At 59.6% G+C, this 16,863-nt stretch overlaps 1 protein-coding gene across 2 annotated transcripts in view; it reads right to left on the reverse strand.

Annotated features, from left to right (window-relative positions):
- The window catches only part of PCGF3 (polycomb group ring finger 3), a 42,355-nt gene extending 27,189 nt beyond the window's left edge, over positions 1 to 15,166 (reverse strand). The window contains exons 1-3 of one of the 2 annotated variants that reach the window (XM_070791983.1): positions 14,952 to 15,166; positions 2,239 to 2,275; positions 1,778 to 1,925 (exon numbers count right to left, since the gene is read on the reverse strand). The gene's annotated coding sequence lies outside the window, so the exon portion shown is untranslated. Of the gene's footprint in view, positions 1 to 1,777; positions 1,926 to 2,238; positions 2,381 to 14,951 lie in introns of both variants that reach the window. The other variant, XM_070791982.1, reaches the window with a different exon arrangement.
- Positions 15,167 to 16,863: the final 1,697 nt, after the last annotated feature.

Genomic DNA, 16,863 nt, shown 5'->3' on the forward strand with positions numbered 1-16,863 from the left:
CTGTCTGAGGATAGGCAGACAGAAGGAGACGGCTGAGCGGGCCGATGATGCCGCATCGGACCGGGGAGGCCCCAGCCAGACTAAATCGTCACCTTACACACCCAGAAGCGACCATCAGCACAGACTGAGGCACCCAGCACGGCGCTGGGCACAGGCCACCTGGAAATGCGAGGGCCGCTACGCCAGCAAGGACGCCCACGACGGTCACAGCAAGTAGGACGGGAGGCTCGCAGGCGTGAGCCAGCGCAGGGTCCCCACCAGAGAGCCCTCTCCCGTGGCCCCGAGCTGTCAGGAGAGATGAGGGTCACTCCCACAGGGGCTCCGTGGGCCCCGGGAAGCAAACCTAAGTCTGAGGGGAAGGCACGCGGTGTCACGGTCACCAGGTGCTGTGCGGAGCCTGCCTGACTGCTCGGACCTGCTGAGACCGGCGCCGTGAAGAAGGGCCTGTGCGCCCCGTGGACCCGGAAGAAAAAGGTGGTAACGCAAGGCGGGAGGAACCCGATTTGTCACCCAGCGAGGCGAAGCAGAGATGGGAGGGCACCGATTGAGAAGTCCACTGGACGCTGGGGCCCGGGGTGCAACCTACCACCTGCCCGACCGAGCCCAGCACCATGCCCTAGACTCACTGGGCACTGTTCACACTCCCGACAAGCTCACACTTGCCACCAGCCCGACTACCAGGCCAAAACCGGCTCCAAATCACACAGACCAGGGTCAAGGTCAGTGTGAACTCATCTTTAGAGGCAGCAGGCAAACAGATACAGATGCGTGTGCACAAATGTGGACATGCCCACTCGCTCTACAGACGTGTGTGCATGCCCACTCTATAGATGTGTGTGCACACGAGTATGTGCACGAGTGTGGGCACGCCTACTCTACAGACGTGTGTCCACATGAGTGTGGGCACGCCCATTCTACAGATGTGTGTGCACGTGTGGACATGGCCACTCTACAGACGTGTGTGCACGAGTGTGGGCACGCCCACTCTACAGACGTGTGTACACATGAGTGTGGGCATACCCATTCTACAGACGTGTGTGCACGTGTGGGCACGCCCACTCTACAGACGTGTGTGCCCATGTGGACACGCCCACTCGCCCTCAGCTCTGCCCCCTGGGAGTGACCGCCGTGGGGCAGCCCTGGGCCGAGGGCCCGCACCACCTCTGTCGCAGGAGCCAGCACCGCTGGGCGCTCCGCCGGCCCTAGCTGGGCGAGGACCCGGTGGGCCTCTGTGCTTACAGCCGAGACAGCAACCATCACTGCTGGCGGCCAGTGGAGCAACACAGGAGCCTATGAGGCCACACGGACAGACAGGCAAGGAAGGGGCACCCTTCCTCACAGAACGTGAGCTGGTAAGTGGAAGGCAGGCTGGCAGCAAGCGTCGCCACCCAAGGACAATCGCAGGGACACTGACTCGGGAAGCCTCGGTGCGGGTCAGCAGGGGACGACTTCACTGAGGAAGCAAAGGTGCATGAAGTCTCCACACACTCAGCAGCCCCCGAGGAGGGCAGGATCCTCAGGAAGAAAGCCCTGTGTGTCCCTGGCGGCGTGACGGGTGACACCCAGCTGAGGGCCCCGCTGCAGGGGCGCCCCTGGCGTCAGGTCTCACAGGCCCCTACCAAGGCCTGAGCCCCACGGGGGCCCGGCCTCCAGCTCTGCCCACGCAGCCCCCCACGCCAGTCAGGACAGTGACCAGCTGTGCTCGCAAGCAGCCAACGCCTGCTGTCGCCCCACCTCGGCCAGGACCCGGGGGCCCGCGCTGGAAGCCCGTGCCCACCTCCTCGAGGCCGTCGTCGCTCCTGCTGCCTCTGCATCGGCCGCCGCGCCTACGGGTGCGCCGCGCTCACGCCTCGTCTGCTGCGCCCTCCGTGCTCTGGCTCCTCACGTCTGCGCCTTCCTTGCGTCTCTCGCGGTGTTTCCATTTTCTAGCACAGAAATGGCACCTGTTGTTCAAGGTCACGTCACTTGTGTGACGTACACAGCCCTGCAGTTACGTTTCTGGTAGAAGCTATGAAGAACCCCATGTAGCAGACAGAGAAACGGAGCTGATCAGATAGACTAATCAGAAAAAACTGGAATACATGTCAGTAACTGTGTTCGAATCTGCTCTGGAGCCATCAGAGATGAAATTTTAAAGGAGCTTACAAGGCACTGACTTTTTCTACGGCTACAACAGAGTAAGCGGAAAACGAAGTGTAAGTCGAGGTAAGCCTAATCCACTCACGTGCACTGCGTTACCTGTACACAGAACCAGTCCTCTGCTACATTGTGAAGCCTGTGGAGACACAGGGACGGGGCGTTACCCACACGCGCCGTTCCACGGAGCCCGGCCCCACACAGGCAGCTTCAGCTGCTCAGGTCCACAGGTCTCTTCCTTTACCTGCTCGGAACAAAAAGAAAAGCAAGCTTGGTTGACGGTGAAGCACCCGCAGGAGCCATGGAGGTGGGCAGCCCCGACAGGAGCCTGGTGGCTCGAGGCCCGGGGTCTGGTGGTGGTGGGGAGGCTGAGGACAGCTGCGGCTGCCCCACATGCCCGGGGGCCCAGAGAAGCTCCCGGGGAGGCGGTGGGCTTTGAGTGACCTGGCAGGAGGCTGGGAGAGCAGCCATGTGACTCCTGGGTTGCTTTCGCAGTTCCTGCCCTGGAAGGTGTCCCCAGGGTGGCTCACCCAGGGAAGCCACACGAGGACTCCTGCAGGCTCCGTGTGGGTTCTGGGCCACCGCAGGAGACAGACATGCCAACGGGCACGTGTGTGCGTGGATGGCGGCGCCAGGCCCGCGGCCAGCGAGCACAGTGCGGGGCTGGGGCAAGCGGCAGCAGAGAAGCAGGCAACCAGGCCCCTGCAGGACTCAGCCACCATCAGGGAGACGTTTCCGGAGCTCCGGGGGGAGGTGGGGAGGGGGCCTGCACTCAGCGCTGCTTGGACGCGGCCAGTGACACAGGCACAGACGCTGCGCGTGCGACCTCAGAGGTCAGGGAGCAGGGGACACAGATCCCCAGAGCCGACGTTCTCAAAGAGAAGATGGACAAGAAGTGATAAACGCCATGAGCAGGCATGCCGTTCAGACACCGCAGGTGACAGGACAAACCAGAGCAGCAGAGGGGGTCAGGAGAACAGGGGGTCCAGAACACCTCCCTAAAGTCACATGTGAGCAACATTAGAATGTCAGGAATAACTTCACGCCAACAGAGCTGAAAACTCGTAAGGAATTTGACAAATTGCTTGAAAACAGCTCACCGGAAGTGAGGTGAATGGAAACAGAATCGAGAGTTCTGGACCCCTAAGGACGCTAAGCCAGGCGGGTTCCGCCAAACCTGCGTGCGGCAGCCTGCCCCAGACAGACCCGCCCAAGCACACAGTGGGTGGTGTTCCCGACTCGGGGCGAGGCTGCACAGCACAGACCAGGAGGCCCGGGGGACGCAGCCCAGCGGCAGCTGCAGCACCGCCTGCAGAGCGTGCAGGAGGCACACCCTGGAACCCGAGGGGCTCCGCGTAAGAAACAAATGCCGTCTATGACAAAAGCTAAAAGGAGAGAGATGCTAAGATCTCCCCAGACACACACACTCTCAGCAAGTTAAGAGCAGAAGGAACTTCCCCACCGGAACAAAGCTCTCCATCTAAGAGACACTAACACTTCCATCCCCTGGAAGGTTCATGCCTGACTGCAGAGCTCTCTTCCCAGCAGCCACCTGCAGGGAGCAGCTGCAGCTGTGTGTCTCCTGGATGCAGCGGCAACCAGAGGTCAGCGCCAGCGGGACGCATGACCGGACAGGTGCTCCGAGCCAGCAACTGCTCCATGACGCTGGGCACTTCTGTGCGTGTAAACACCACCACCCTAAACAGCGTACTGACCCCTACTGCTCCCAGGCCAATGGCTGAGACTTGGCGGAGAGGCCGGGGGGACGGCCGTGGCTGGTGCCTGGGAACCTGGCTGGTGACAGTTTCCACCGGTGACTTAAAGCTTCCCTGAAAGCTCAGCAGGGTCCTCGGGAGCTGAGGACCTGCCAGGCAGGAGCCTCCGTGAGAGCCCTGTGGGCCCTGGTCTCTGGGGCGACAGCCCTTCCTGTCGCTGAGCGCGTCCATCCTGACTCCTTGGGGAGAGGGCTCTGGACGTGGTGCCGGGTCCCCTAAGGCTTGTCCCATCTGCCGCTTCCTTCACAGATTCTGCTGTGACCTTTGGCTGAAATAACCCACAGGCCTGTGCATGAGGAGTCCATCCGTGCACCTGCACACCTGGGGCACACCCCTCAGCCTCTCGACGCCCCAGGCCTGCCGGGCCTCTACATGTCTGCCCAGACAAGCCCGTCCAGGCCAGAGACTGTGACTGAGGCCTGGCTGCCCTGGCGGCCCTGACCCTGCTACGGCCTCGTCCCCTCTGCTGCTCCCCCAGGGCACGGTGGCACCTCTACCCACTTCCCCGGGCTCCAGGCTGATCCAGGCCCCACCCTCCTGCTTCTCAAGGGCTCTGACGGTCCCAGCAAGCCCTTCTCATCTGGAACCTTCCACACCTCCCTCCTGACAGAACCTGCCTCCACAGGACACCCCACTCCACGACTCAGTCACCCCCCGCCCAGTCTTCCGTCTTCTACTCCACAAAGTCCCGGTGACAAGGACATCATCAGCCCCCCAAGATATAAGGCCACTGCCCACCTGCAGCCCCGCTGACCCCTCCCGCCACCAGGGGGAGCAGCAGGGGCCAGACACTGGCCTCAGCCCCAGACGCTGCAGAAGGGCCAGGCCGCACGCCGCACGCCGCACGCCGCACGCCTCTCAGGGTCACTCCAGAACTCAGCGGCATTCACTCCTGCACGAAGAGGCCCTTCTTCTGTCCATGCATCTCGGACCACTGCCCTGTCCAGACCCCTGTCCACCTGTGTGCAACACCCTGGACGCCACAGCCCCACGTGGCACACTTGTGTGACACACACATCCCCTTTCCTCCTCCAGGAAAACACACCAGGCTTGTGCTGCATAAAAGTAGTAGACACAGTCACTAACCACAGCTTGGAATTCCTCACTGAACGCAGTTAAGGAGAAAGCCCTCTTAGTCTTAACCTGCAGCACTCACTGCTGCTCCCCACGTGTCGGGGACGTCCACTGGCCTCACTTCCACAGGCACTGCAAACACACAGCCTCGTTCACACTCACGGGCATCCTCACACTCACAGGCGTCCTCAGACCCTTAGCTGCTGTGAGGACGCCTCCCCACACCAGTGCTGAGAACCAGGCACAGTCCGGGCTCTCTGACTGTGGCTGTGGCCGGGTGTGACCAGCGGGTCCCATGGCTCCAGCCAGTGGCTCCAGCTCCGTGGTCCACAGCCAGTCCCCACTCCCTGCCCTCAGGAACCCTGAGAAAGAACCACCTCCCCATACAAGCCCACCCAGGTCGTGCTTCCTTCTATCGACGTATCTTATGAGAACCTTACTGTTTTTGATTTATTTTGCAGTTAGTGCTTCTAAACTTTATTTTCCTAGGAAACCGGTCATCAAATTTATTGTCACAGAATTGCTCAGAGTAGCCTGAAAACGTATTAAACAGCTTCACTGGGGAACATCTGACAAGTGACACATACTTTAAAGGGCCCCTTGGGCCCTGGTTCTGGACGCGGTGTAGACAGGGCCAGGCAGCCTCCTGAGACTCACTGAGCGGCCACGTGGATGGGCAGCTCACCCCTTCTGCTCTGAGTGGTCCCCACCCTGACTCTCAGCCCCCTTGCCCGCAGACAGACCTGCCTCTGTCCCTCAGGGTTGCGGGATGAGGGTGCGTGAGGAGAGGTAGCCACGGCACTGTGTGGATGGCCTGCTGGGGAAACGCCCACTGAGGACGTCGCCTGTGCCCGCCCGCCCCGTGTGAGCCTCCGCTGCCCTGGGGGCCAGCCTTCCGCCCCTTCACTTCATCCTCGCTCCACCACCAGAGCCCCCACCAGCCTCTGTGCCCGCGGGCTTTCCCTGGACATCACTGTGGCTCCCAAATGGACGGCAGAGCCACCAGGACACCCCCAACCACGTGTACCACCAATTCTTTCTCCACAGACACTGTGAGCCTGACCACCTCAGAAAAGCAACCCCGATGCCCCCGAGAAACCAATCGCAGGGGCCCGACCGCGGACGAGCCGAGCCCTCCCCACACTCCCCGTCAGTCTCCCCGTTCACGCCAGCGCCTCCATCCACGGCGGGGCCCATCCACGTCCAGCTCCGTCCCCCGGGGCCTCACTCACCTCTCGGCTGTGTACACTCCCGGCAATCCATCCTCAAAGGGCCATCAGACAGCAGCGAGACTCTGGACGGGTCACCCGAGCTCGAGTCTGAGCCCATTTGCCGTCTTGTCCCCAGCTGTCAGCTGCCCAGGGTCTGTGCCCTGCGACCCCACAGGGGTCAGCACGCCACGTCCAGCAGGGGGCCCACCCCAGAGCCGGTGTCCAGTCAGCCTGAGATACTCCTGACGCCCTCTAAGAACTCCAGGAAACCTATCCGTTTATTTTCACGCAGAGCTGACGAAGTGCGGTCCCTGCTCCCTGCACATGCCCTCTTCTCCTGACCAGCCACGCCAAGCAGAGGCCCACACTCAGCTCCCGCCCCTCCGCCTGGGGGAGCGGGCCAGGCCGCCCGCACCGAGTCCCCAGCAGGTGCCTGGGAAAAGCCCTGCTCTGTTGGGCCCCCCAAGTCCTTCTCCTCGCAGCTGGCCTGTCCACGCCGGGCCCCGGTGACCTCACTGACACAGCTGTCATGGGCGTCTGCCCTGTCCTGCTCACCAGGCAAGCGCGTGTCGGGTCATGGGCCCCAAACGTTGTCTGGCGGCAGCAAGGTGTCTGCAGGAGTCCCGGGGGGCGGCCGGCCGGGGCAGCAAGGTGTCTGCAGGAGTTCCGGGGGCAGCCGGCCGGGGCTCTGCACTCAGAGCCGCGCTGCTCGCCCAGGTCGTCCGTGCCGCCTGCGCCCCGCTCGGCGCGGCTCGGGGGACCTCCACTGGGAAGTCCTGCGAAGCTCAGGGAGCTCCATAGCCCCCGTGGGCCCTGCAGTTCTAGGACATTCTACCTGCAGTCCCGCCTGGGGTCCTTGCAGGACTTGCTGGCTCACTCTCAGCATGTCGTGTCTCGAGCATCCCCTCCCCAGTGAGCTCTTTGAGACCATCCTAAGGCCCACACCCACGTGAATGACTCCGAGCCTTCCCCCTCCAACCCTTAACTGACCACTTTGTTATTACTGGCACCTAGATTACACTGTCAGGCATGTGACCGGGAGCGCTGAAAATTCAACAGACAGGCTGTATGATAAAATTGAGAAAATCTGTCCAAAGGCTAGAAAAGACGGGATATAGAAGAAATGCCACATCCAACCAACAGGTGCTCCAGAAAAGGGAAACAGACAAGAATCTCTGACAGACAGTCGAGTTGGGCTGGGAGCACACGCATTCCGCACACTCATTCACAGGCGACACTTCATGACCTGGAGAAAATGATTTGTGTGTCTCCAGCTGGGAGAGCCAGACGGCAAGGGCCCTGGTGCTGCCCACATCCAGGCAGGTCCCCGAACCTGAAGACATCAGGGGCGCGAGTGAGAGTCCTAAAGGCTCTGGGGCAGGAGGAGCCAGGGGGAGGGATCGCCTGCACCAGCCTCCTCACCTGCAGCGCCTGACTCCAAGAAGTCCAGGGAAGGACACCTGGGACGTGGGGTTCTACAGCCAGACGACTGGCCCAGCCGACTGGCAGAGGCCTCGGGACACGTGCACAGGACACCCTGAAGCACGGCACGAGCCAGCAGGTGCTTGCGTGGCAGCACAGGTGCAGTGAGTGCGGGGTGCTGGCAGGCCAGCCACTCTGGCGGTGACCGAGGAACGACGTGTGGAGAGATGTCCCCACTCCAACCTGGGCGGGGGCTGCCGTGCAGACAGGGGCAGGGGCCCCACAAGCCCAGCATGAGGCCTCCAGCCGGGACCAGGGACGCGGACAGAGGACCAAGGAGGGCATAGGGCGCGGGCCGGACCCTCGAGAACGTGGGCCAGGAGAGGGACAGCAGGCAAAGTGAGGCAGGAGGGAAGTACGGCCAGAGAGCAGGCTTGACTCACAGTCTCACCCGCTTCCCACTCAGGTCCAAGATTCGAAGAAGCACAGAAAACACAGCGAAAGGGCTGAGGCCCCAAGACACCGCTGCAGGCGGCTGCTGTAAACCCTGCCCAGGGGCAGACACACAACCCCTCCACCAAAGAGACCGACTCAGGCAGAACCAGGGACCCGGCTGGGCTCCCCAAGGGGTCTCAGCTCTGTGCCTCAACACGACTCCTCATCACCCCCAGCCCACGTCTGAGCTACAACAGCCAGCTGGCCCGGCCGTGGTGCCAGGAAGCCCCAGGGAGAACACCACCTCACTCGGTTCGCAGGTGCCCCTGGGGGGTCACACCAGACAGGGGATTCAGGGGCTGAGACTCCGGGAGCCTTGGAAGGGAGGGGCAAGTGGGTTTCGCACGTGGGGAGTATGAATCTAGGGGGGCCAGAGGGAAGACGATCAAAGGCAGAATTCTGAGATGGTCGCAAGGCCCTGGGCCCTACCGGACACACACCTCTGCTCTCATCATCCCACCTACTGCTAAAGGGGTTTTTGAAGATGTAATTAAGGTCTTAAATCAGCTGACCTTACAACAGGGCAAGTATCCAGAAGCCTGACCAAACTGCACTGTCTTTCAGAGCTGTTTTCTCAGCTAGTGGCAGAAGAGCAGGTCACAGCAGAAGGCAACATGCCTCGACGGCCCTCGGCCCCCAGGCAAAGGACCGCAGGGCCTCAGGGCCAGGGCGGGCCCGCTGGTGACTCCCTGACAAGGGCCGCCCCGCACACCGACCTCGGCCTGGGGCCCTGGGCAGCGGAGTCAGCCACGTGCTGCCGGACTTCTGACCACGGAGCCGTGACACATAAGTGGGTGCCCCTTCAAGCCACTAAGTTTGTGGCAATTCGTTTTCCAGCAATAGAAAATGAGACAACAGGGTCTGGGGAAATGAAAGCTGCTAGCTTCTAGAAGAAAGAGCGAGTTTCCCAAACACGTGGAAAGCAAAGTAGCCACCACCTCTGGACATGCTCTCATCCGGCCCCCACTCTCCCAGCTCCAGAGACAAGAGTCAGGCTGATAAACATGTGGAGGAGGCAAGAGCCCCTTGGTATGGACTGAACTGTGCCCCTCAAGCTCACGTGTTAAAGCCCCAATCCCGTCTCCACACACGGGGCCTCTGTGAGGCTGACTCATGCGTCGGGGCTGACGGGTGAGCACCCTGCCGGGAAGAGGCCAGCCTGCTGCCAGTCTGCCTGTGAGGGTGAGAAGGCCTGTCCAGGCCAGGAACCAAGCCCACTGGCACCCTGAGCTTGGACCTCAGCCTCCCTGAACCACCCTGTCTGTGGGGTCTCATCCCGGCCGCGGTGTGGAGACCCCGTCTCCCAGTTCCTTCTCGGGGTGGCTGCTGCAAAGCAGGGAAGACAATTGCCTCTCGCAGTTCCCGTCTCCAGGGTACAGAGGAAGTTATTCCACCCAGAGGAAATGCTACTCCACAGCAGAACTCATATTTTCCCTGACAACGTCAAAAACTTTCTACCCACTAAACCTTTTATAAAGTCCGCTAAAAGCAGCACAGCTGACCCGAGTGGGACTCGCCACCGTGCGCCTGTGACGGCGACAAAACGTCCCCGGACGCCTCTGTCAGACACAGATGGGGCGGCCGAGGCAGCCCCCCAGGCAAGAGCGGGTGCCGCTCCCAGGACAGAGCTCGGCTCCTCTGGGCTCCCCAGAGCCTCGGCCCATCCTCGGGCACAGGAGCGACGGCAGCGCTGAGTGCGGGACGCACGGCCTGCCAGCACAGCACGGAGTCCCCACAGCCTCCACGAGGCATCTCTCAACCCAGGAGGGGCCCATCCCCCTCTGTCCTCAGGGTGAACAGGGGACACAGACACAGGTAGACGGCACCCTGAGGGAAGAATCAGAAAAACTCACAAGTGATGGGTGGCCTGGAATAGTTTGTGCTGTGCGGAGCCCGAAAGGGTGGGAGGACCCCAGTGCCACGCAGGGAGCCACCCGCCTCTCAGACGGAAAACGCTCAGGAAGACCTTGCTGAGCCACGCGGGGCGAGCTGAGAGTGGACAGGAAATGAGCCCGTACGTGGAGTAGCGTCCACTTCTCAGTGTGACCACGATGGCGCAGTTGTGTGCAGACCGTCTTCTCACCAGCGTCACGTGCTGTGAACCACCTACGGAATGAGGCAGACAGTCTGCAGCTACTTCAGACGATTCAACCATAACTGTGTGTTTAGAGGAACCAATAAGCAAATGTGGCGAAACACACGCGAGTGCTGAGTCCAGGGTTAGGGCGGCGGGTGCTCATTGTCTCATTCCTGTTTTCTCCACTGTGTTCTTTTTTTTCCTCAGAAACTTTGGTGAAAAACTAAAAGGGGCTTTGCTGGTGGCTCATTGGTAAAGAATCTACCTGCCACCGCGGGATACACGGGTTTGACCCTTGATCCGGGAGGATTCCACACACCCTGGAGCAACTGAAGCCCGAGCACCGCAACTGCCGGACCTGTGCTCTGGAGACGACGGTCCCCGAGAGGCCCCCGCACTGAGACGGTCCCCAACGAGAGGCCCCCGCACTGAGAAGCCCGCGCCCCAGACGGGAGAGCAGGCCCCGCGCCCCACGACGGGAGAGCGGGCCCCACTCACAACCAGAGAACAGCCTGCACAGCAACAAATACCCAGTACAGCCATACGTAAATAAATAATTTTTTTTAAAGTAAAACTAACTTAAAAGCAGAAGAGGCTGACCCTTCTCGGCCCCTCATCACCTGTGACCGTGCCCTGCGCCTGCGTGTTCTCACCAGGCAGCTGCAGGCGAGCAGGTCGTCCTGGGTGATCCACAGAAGGCATTAATGCACACATCAGCTCCAGAACAGGGCCGCAGAAGGGAACAGGTCAGCTTTTAGCTAGCTGAGCACCTTCTACGTGCCAGGCCCTGCTGAGAATCAGCAAACATAACAGCTGACAAGACCCCCCGCAACCAAACCTACTGGGCCACCACGAGACGCACAGAGGACCCACAAGTTGGCCAGGAACTTCAGGGAGAGCTGTGGACACCTTCCTGTTCTTTGCTTTTTCATGTCAAACACCTGGAATTTGCTGTTAGTGTGGGAAAGTCCAGCAAATATTGATGCGTTTGCTAAAAAAATTCACCTAAGCATTAGAAGTTCTCTTCAAAAAAAGAAAATAAGCCTAATAACTAGTTTTTAAAGACAGTCTAGTTACTTTTAAAATAGCTCACTTTTTTACAACAGTGAAAAACTATCCACTTGCAGAACTGAGGAACAGTTCCATTTTTTGAAGCATAATGAATTGTGCAGCATGTTTGCAATAGCAACAGCAAGTATCAGAAAGGTAGTAAGTTTTGTCCTCAAACCTCAACATATTGCAATAGAAAAGAAAATTACCTTTCAACTTCAAATTCGATTCTGACCATTAGCCAAATAAAACTATGAAATAACAAATCCTGTCATTCAGTAAATTAAAGAGTAATAGTAAGGCTAACACAAACTTTGTTTATAACCCAAATAAGGAAGTGTAATCACTGGGAAGGACCCTGCTTCACCCAGCAAGGTGGAGACCTAGCAGGTCCAGACTGCAGGAGAGGACGTGCCCTGCACGCGGGACCCAGTCAAGGGCAGCGGGCCCCACATGGGTGCCTTCACAGCCTTCACGGTGCTGCAGCGCTGCCCCGGCACCCAGGAGGGGAGGCGTGGGCTGAGAGCCAGGCCCCAGCACACAGGTTCCTGGAGCATTCTTCCCTTCAAGGGTCAAATATGCAAAACATCTTGGATCTCTCACTTCAAAAATGTCTTAGAAACATCAGTTTATAATTCCCAGAGCAAAATAACTGGCAGGAATCAAAGTTCCAGAAACAACTAAAATCACTGCACTTGAAGCTTCAAACAACTCTACATCTCTGACATACATGCCTACAGTTTAACTGCGTGTGGGGTGGGGGCTTATGGTTTGCTGCAAGTGTTCTAGGCTAACTCCTAAAAATCTTTCCTGTTTGTAACTTCTCTCCCATCACGCGCAAGCTCCAGCATCACTGCATCAGCACAATGGCGACATCAGAGCAACCCGTGTAACTCAAGAGACAGCTGAGCTGCTGCACCCTCGGGCTGACCTCACTGCACAGCCTTGTTCATTCACCCTGCAGGGCACGTCTCAGAGCTAACACCTAATGGAGGCCAGGCATTAGGATGGCCCAGCCCCTCCCAGGAATCACCTGTGGCGTTGCTCCGGCTCAAGCGTGGGCAGGGCCTGGCAACTAAGAAACACAGAACATGGTAACAAAGAACATGGCAAAAGGGATGGGACATTCCAGCCGAGATTAGGTCACGCACACTGTGGCCTCCTCCACTCTCTCATTCAGTCACTGGCTCCCTCAAGCTGCCCTATGGGTGTCTCCAGCAAGCAGCCTGGAAGCAGATACCCGCAGCTGAGCCTACAGATACCACAGCCCCAGCCAGCACCCTGTCTGCAGCCTTGGGAGACTCTTGAGGCTGGGGACGCAGCTAAGCTGTGCCTAAACTCCTGACCTCAGACAGTGAGATAACTGATGTGGTCTTAAGGCACTGCATTTTGGGGTAACTTGCAGGACAGTAATATATAAATAATACAACCATCCAGTGCTATCACACCTTCAAAAATCCAAAAATGAGAAAATAAAGAGCCTAATAAAACTTGAATGCCCAGTTTCACAAGTCTTTTCCAACACTTCAAAGAAAATTAAGTTTTTTAAACAGTAAAGTGTATGTTTAAACAAACGAACAAAATCAGAAGCCAGCACTGAGCAAGAAGGTCCCAAGCGTGGTTACGTTTGACAAATAAAACTTTCTAGGCTGGACTATTCATGGACTCCATTTAAGATTAGGTCCTACGAAATGTTACACTGAAAACTCAAAGGGGGTTTCTTCTAAGTAACCAAGAAGAGAAGTTATGGCACAAAATGAAACAGTGACCTACCTGATCATTCAAGCACCTCCCTTGGGTTTTAGAGTCACGCCCCATTCTAACACAGGGCAACCTCTCTGAATGTACTCCTGCCTCTTGTCCATACAGTGAACGCGCTGCACGCTGGTCCCACGCCAGGCAGACAGTGCCCACCTGGGCAGCCTCATGCACTGGACACTCTGGAGCCTTCCCTGGCCCAAAGGCAGCAAGATCTGGGTGAGGTCAGATGGCAAGGTTTTGGAGAAGCAGAGCCCCCAGCCCAGGGTCTCTTCCTGGAGTGGAAAAGGCGCCTGATGGCTCACTTGACACACACTGGACCAATGGCCCCCAAACCCCTCCCGCAACCCACACGGCCATCTGGACCCCATTCCTCCTGGAAGTTCCTGGACACCGAAAACACCTCCAGACCTAGAGAACGGGGCGCTTTGGGTGACACCACCGGAGGGCGGGGAGGGTAGAAGTGACTGAAGATGACCATCACTGACCAGAGTGCAGGTAAGGCAATGGCAGCCCTGGAGCAGAGACTGGGAGAGCAGGGTGGGGGCAGCTTCCTGGGTCTGGGGAGGGGCACCCTGCTGGCTCGGGGCACGGAGCCAATGTGGAGTAGGATCTCCATCAGTCTCAACCCAGCCTAACCCCGGGGGCCAGTCCAGGCAGCAACTGCTGAAGGTCAGAAGGTTTGTGGGGCCCAGGCGCTCAGGGGCCTCACAGAGAGGGCTGGTTTGCACCTGTGGGGCTTACATACCCAGGATCCCTCATGCTCCAGACCTTTATAGCAGCTGGGGTCCAGCTGAGTAAGCTGAGTGGATTCCAGGCACTCTGGAAACTGACCCAGGGCCCAGGCCCCTGGGGGTCCAGCCTGGGGTCCCAGCACTCCTCAGAGACCACCCTTGAGGCCTGGGTGCTTCTCAGTGACTCATTCAAGAGTCGCAGCCTTCCTGGGGGCCTGTCTCCAAGTTTCAGCTCTCATCACAGTCCCGGTCCTGTCTGAGAGCCAGCCTTCTCCAGGACTGCCCAGCGTCCAACTCTCCTTCACGACCTACCTGGGTCATCCCTGCAGCCTGTCACAAGACAGAGCCCTCCACGTGGCACAGCCCCAGGGTCCTGGCTCCTGGGAAGGACGGGCTGTTCCAGGGTCCCAGAAGTGCTCACAGGACAGTTTTGAAATCCTGGCCCTACTGGAGACCAGTCCTGGGGTCTCAGTCCTCTCTAGTGGGTTTACTCAAGTCCTGATCTTTCCATGGGCCAGTCCTGGGGTCCAGACTGCCCCCAGGTGACCCATCCTAAGGTCCCTGGCTCCTCAGTGACTTGTCCTAGTCCCAACTGTTCCTAAGTCCTGGCCATCCTCGGTGACCTGTCTCGGGGTCCAGCTGATTCTCGCTGAGTCTTAAGGTCCAGCCCTCCTCCATGACCCATATCGGGGTTGGGCTCTCTTAGAATATCTGTCTTGGCATCCAGTATTTCCTAGTCTTTTCTCCGTGTGTCCTAAGGTCCAGTCCTCCCTGATGACCCATCCTGGGGTTAGATACTCTCTGGCCCCTCTGTAGTGGCCCGTCCAGGGGTCCGGTCCTCCCTGGTGACCCGTCCTGGGGTCTGGTCCTCCCTGGCCCCTCTGCGGTGGCCCGTCCAGGAGTCCGGTCCTCCCCGGTCCCTCCCCGGTGACCTGTCCAAGGGTCTGGTCCCCCCCAGTGGCCGGTCCTGGGATCCAGTCATCCCCGGTCGCTCCCCGAAGACCCGTCCCGAGGTCGGGCCCTGCCCTAGGTCCGGCCCCCGTGGGTCCGGCCCGGGCCTGGGCCTGCCGAGCGGAGTCGGGGCGCTGCAGGCCGGGCCGACGAGGGTGCAGGGGCGCGGGCCGGGGTTCGGAGCCTTCCGGGCCCGGACACGGGCCGAGGCCTCGGCCTGTGGAGCGGGCGCCACGGGCCAGGCCAGGCGGGGCGCGGACTCACTGACCTGCCGTCTCAGCTGCGGGCGAGCTGGGCGCACGCGGGGGCAGAGCGGGCAGGGGGAGGGGGCGCCGCTCCCTCCGGGTCCCCCCCAAGAGCAGGAGAAAAAAACCCGTCCGGAGTTTAAAACAAAGAGGCGGAAATGCCCGAGCGGAGCCGACCGCAGAGTCGGGGGCGCCGCGCCTGGAGCATGCGCGTTGCGCGGCCCGGCTCCCACCCGGCGGCCGGGGCAGGGGCGTGGCCTGGAGGGGGAGGTCCGGGGGCGTGGCAAGGGCGGAGCCAGAGGGCGCAGGCGCGTCCGGGCTAGGGCGACTCTGGGGCCTGAAGAGGAGAGGGTTGCCGGCCGCGGAACCCAGGACGGGGGCGTGGTGAGAGGTTGTGGGTGGGGACGGAGGGCGGGGTCAGAGGGAGCCTCGGAGCAGGGCTCCCGGCAGAGACTAAGCCGGGTCGTGAGACGCTTGAGGGGCTGGGGAGGCGGGGCCAGAGATGGGGCGTGGCCTTGCGGGGCGTGGGGCGGGGCCGGGCCGGGGGCCGGGGGCGGGGCGGGGGCCGGACAGGGCCGGGGCGGGGCGGAGGCGCGGCATGCGGAACTTCGGGTCCTGCAGGCAGCAGGCGTTAGGACCTCGCCCCCAGACCTGGGGTTTCCTCCGAGGGAGGCAGTCTCGTTCTTGCATTCCTGTTTTCCTGGGAATCAGCATCAGGCAGGAACGGGGGCGCCGCGGACAGACAGAAACCCTGCCAACCCAACCAACAGGGCTCCCAGACTCTCACATTCGTACATGACTATTGGAAAAACCATAGTTTTGACTATATGGACTTTTGTCGACAAAGTGATGTCTCTGCTTTTTAATATGCTGTCTAGGTTTGTCATAGCTTTTCTTCCAAGGAACGAGCATCTTTTAATTTCATGGCTGCAGTCACTGTCCATAGTGATTTTGGAGCCCAAGAAAATAAAATCTGCCACTGTTTCCATTTTTTCCCATCTATTTTCCACGAAGTGATGGGACTGGATGCCATGATCTTAGTTTTTTGAATGGAGCCAGGGGGAGGGGAACAGGAGGGGGTGAAATGGCGATGGAAAATGGAGGCTATGAACCCTTGCCTCTTCCTAGCCAGAGATCAGCAGTGGTGGGCAGAATGTGGTCATCTGACCCCCGCTAGACCCTATGTGGGGTCTACAGAGGACCAGGCTGATACGCCTGGAGGGCATAGTGTTGGGAGGGCAGGGAGGAGCGCTGCCTGCATTGGTTTGAAATACCAACAGGAGTGTTTACAGGGCGGACTTGGAAAGGGCTTATTACCAAGGAGAACCTCACCTGCGCCCTGAAGGGTCGGCCCTGAGGCTGCCCCTCTTCTGCCTTTGGGGCGGTCTCCAGGGCCACCTGGTGACCCTCCCCAGTCTCTCTCCCAGGGTGCATCACCCCAGCACCACCTCCAGGCCGCCTAGCAATCCCCAGCGTCTCTCCCACCCGCTAGCAAGCTGTGGACAAGCCCACTGGGGTGGACTGCAGGGCGGTTGTGGTGCCCCAGGTCCACGTGTCCTCAGGCTCTGTCTACAGTCTGTCCACTCTGGGACCTCTTCCTTGCGCCTTCATCCTCTCCACTGCCCCTCATCATCTCTGTGCATGTCAGATTTTGCTGATTAGAAAGTGGAATCAGCACAAGAAATATTTAATAAGGTACTTAATTATTCTGAATTAATGAATGAAATGGATCCCATAACAGAACTTCTGCCCCAACATGGCTTCAGTGCAGGCGGTGATGATCTTGCCAACAAGACTCCAGAGTCCGGAGGCTATGGGGTTGATTAGTTTATTTGGTCAGCAAGGGCAGGTCTTTGAACCAGCTCCTCTGGGATTCTCCTTAGCTCTTTCCTCACGGCCTCACTTTGCCTGCTACATCTCCTCCCATCACATTCC

The sequence above is a fragment of the Bos indicus genome, chromosome 6, assembly GCF_029378745.1.
Source record: "Bos indicus isolate NIAB-ARS_2022 breed Sahiwal x Tharparkar chromosome 6, NIAB-ARS_B.indTharparkar_mat_pri_1.0, whole genome shotgun sequence".
Taxonomy (NCBI): Eukaryota; Metazoa; Chordata; class Mammalia; order Artiodactyla; family Bovidae; genus Bos; species Bos indicus.